This window comes from Aplysia californica, unplaced genomic scaffold, assembly GCF_000002075.1.
Source record: "Aplysia californica isolate F4 #8 unplaced genomic scaffold, AplCal3.0 scaffold00026, whole genome shotgun sequence".
NCBI classification, from domain to species: domain Eukaryota; kingdom Metazoa; phylum Mollusca; class Gastropoda; order Aplysiida; family Aplysiidae; genus Aplysia; species Aplysia californica.
In genome coordinates, this window is record NW_004797296.1 from 2,007,212 (window position 1) to 2,009,836 (window position 2,625).

Sequence of the window (2,625 nt, forward strand, 5' to 3'; positions counted from 1 at the left end):
TGAATGGAATCAAAAGTTATTTACAAAAAATTTATGATTTTTTTTAGTTGGGTGAGCTATGGTAGTAGTAGTAGTAGTAGTAGTAGTAGTAGTAGTAGTAGTAGTAGTAGTAGCAGGAGCAGCAGCAGTAGTAACTGCAGTAGTAGGTACAGTAACGGTAGCAGCAGCAGCAAAAGCAACATCATCTCCGAATACCACCATCACCACCTCCACCAACATCGTCACAAACACCACAAACCACCATCAGTACATTTTGTACAAGCAACATAACAAAGGCAACATCATCCTACCTCAACCATCACCACCATGGCAACCACCACGGCAACCACCACAACCACCATCAGTACCGTTAATGCTACAACAACAACAACATCCTATCACCACCACCACCACAAGCACCATAATCATCAGTACATGTACCATAAACAGAACAACGGCAGCAACACCCTGCTACCATCAATACCATGATCATTGCAACCACAAAAACCACTATCAACAACAGCAACACAACAGTAACACCGTCCTACCACCACCATATCCTCCGAAACCACAAAAACCACCATCAGTACCAGCAATAATACAACACCAGCAATACAACAACAGCAACAATGTCCTACCACCACCATTACCACCACCATCACAACCACCACAACCACCAAAACCATCATCAATACTGTTAACACAACAGCATCTTACCACAACACCACTACCACTATATTCACAACCACCAAAATCACCATCAGTGCCATCAACGCAACAACAGTAACAGCATCCAACCGCCACCACCACTACCCTCACCCTCACCCTCTTCCTCACAAAAACAGCAACATGATCCTACGACCACCACCACCACCACCACCATCACCCTCACACTCATCCTTACAGCAACAGCAACAGCAACAGTACCTACAGCAACAACTAACCTGTGTGTGGTGTCAGCACCGTCCACACTACTGCTCACAGTCCTTCCAGACTCTGCCGTGGTCTGACGAGCCAGCGCACTTCGTCTTTGCCTGCTCAGCTTTCTTCGCCTGCGACGTGCAGAGCCTGAAATAATCGCTTGAGAGGATTCAGATAATAGGTTATGGTGGGGCAACAATGTGGTTTCTTATGAGACTGAGTGGGTGGTTGACGGGTGCTCTGGTGTGGTTCTCTCCTTCTTTCCTATCAAACATCTATCGTCTTTTCTATGTTTGTTACTCCTTTGTAATACCTCTAATCTTCGGCACGTATATGACCTTATTGTGTTGCAAGTGCCGTAAAACTCTTATAAAACTAAACTTATGAGACTGCTGAGAATATCGTGGAAGGAAAAAAATCAAATGGGGCAGTGCTTGATAGGTGATGAAGCCCACGTGGGACGCTCACTGTTAAAAACAATCAGGAAACGACAAATGCGGTTTCTGGGATACCTGAATAGTCAAAGCTCTTAAACATCTAGCTCTCACTGGCAAAATTGAAGGCAAACGAGGCAGGGGTAGGCCCAGATGAACCTATTTAGGGAACCTAAACAAATGGATAACGGGGAAAGATCAGGGAAACGTCGATTTTTTTAGAGCATCCGAGCAAAGGAATGAATGGAGAACCATGATCGCCGATGTCAGCCGCAGATCTGGCACTAGATGAGGATGGTAGGGCAAGGGGTGAGGGTGGTTCAAGTTTGGCGAGGGGTGAGGGTGGGGTGGTTTTGGGTTGGGTGAGGTGGAGTTGAGTGGAGAGGGTTATGGTGGGGCGGGAGGGAGTGGGTGGGTGGTTTAGTCCGGTGAATCCGATTGGCAGTGTGCTATCTGTATCAATAAGATGTGCGTTGAGGTTAAAATATAAATTCCCATGAGGTGAAGATACTCTTGAGTTTTCTCGGTTTTTCTCGGCGCAATGGATTCCAAATTAACACAGCCACCTTTTGGAAGTTTTAGAATGCATAGAAAGGACCATAGTGTGTGTGTGTGTGTGTGTGTGTGTGAGAGTTTGTGTGTGTGTGTGTGTGTGTGTGTGTGTATGTGTGTGTGTGCGTGCTTGTGTGTGCGTGCGCGTGCATTTACAGCAATAACAATACCACCACAATTACCACCACCACCGCCACAACCAACAATAACAACAACTAGACACAACGCCGACACCACCACCACTATCATCACCACCACCACTACCAACACCAACACCACCACCACCACCACCACCACCAACAACAACAACAACAACAACAACAGCAGCAACAACAACAACAACAACAACAATCGTAGGGTATACCTGAGGAGGCGGAGTCGCTGATCTCCGAGGCGGTGTCTGATGGGTATGACAGAGAGCTGGAGGACAGGGAGTGTGTTGTAGCCGTGGTGGGACCGCTAGAGCCTGGAGGGACGGGCTTCTCCGTGAATAGCACCACCAGACGGTATATCTTTGTGGGGTGAAGGTCGGGAGGGGTAGGATCATGTTGAATAGATTAGAATTGTCGTTTGTTAACTCACAGCAGTTTAAATATATACGGTGTCTGATGATGTATTTTTTCGCCCATAAAATACATTTACTTCTATTATTAAAGATTTTGTAAGGAGTGGTGATGAAGGAGGAAACCTGTAGATAGCTAGATACAAAGAAAGAGCGAGAGAGAGTGAGAGAGAGAGA

At 46.3% G+C, this 2,625-nt stretch overlaps 1 protein-coding gene across 1 annotated transcript in view; it reads right to left on the reverse strand.

The window, feature by feature from the left end:
* LOC101861179 overlaps positions 1 to 2,418 on the reverse strand; it is a 5,783-nt gene extending 3,365 nt beyond the window's left edge. Inside the window, exons 1-2 of the mRNA XM_013089871.2 lie at positions 2,251 to 2,418; positions 924 to 1,047 (exon numbers count right to left, since the gene is read on the reverse strand). The gene's annotated coding sequence lies outside the window, so the exon portion shown is untranslated. The remainder of the gene's footprint in view (positions 1 to 923; positions 1,048 to 2,250) is intronic.
* Between the last annotated feature and the right edge of the window lie 207 nt (positions 2,419 to 2,625).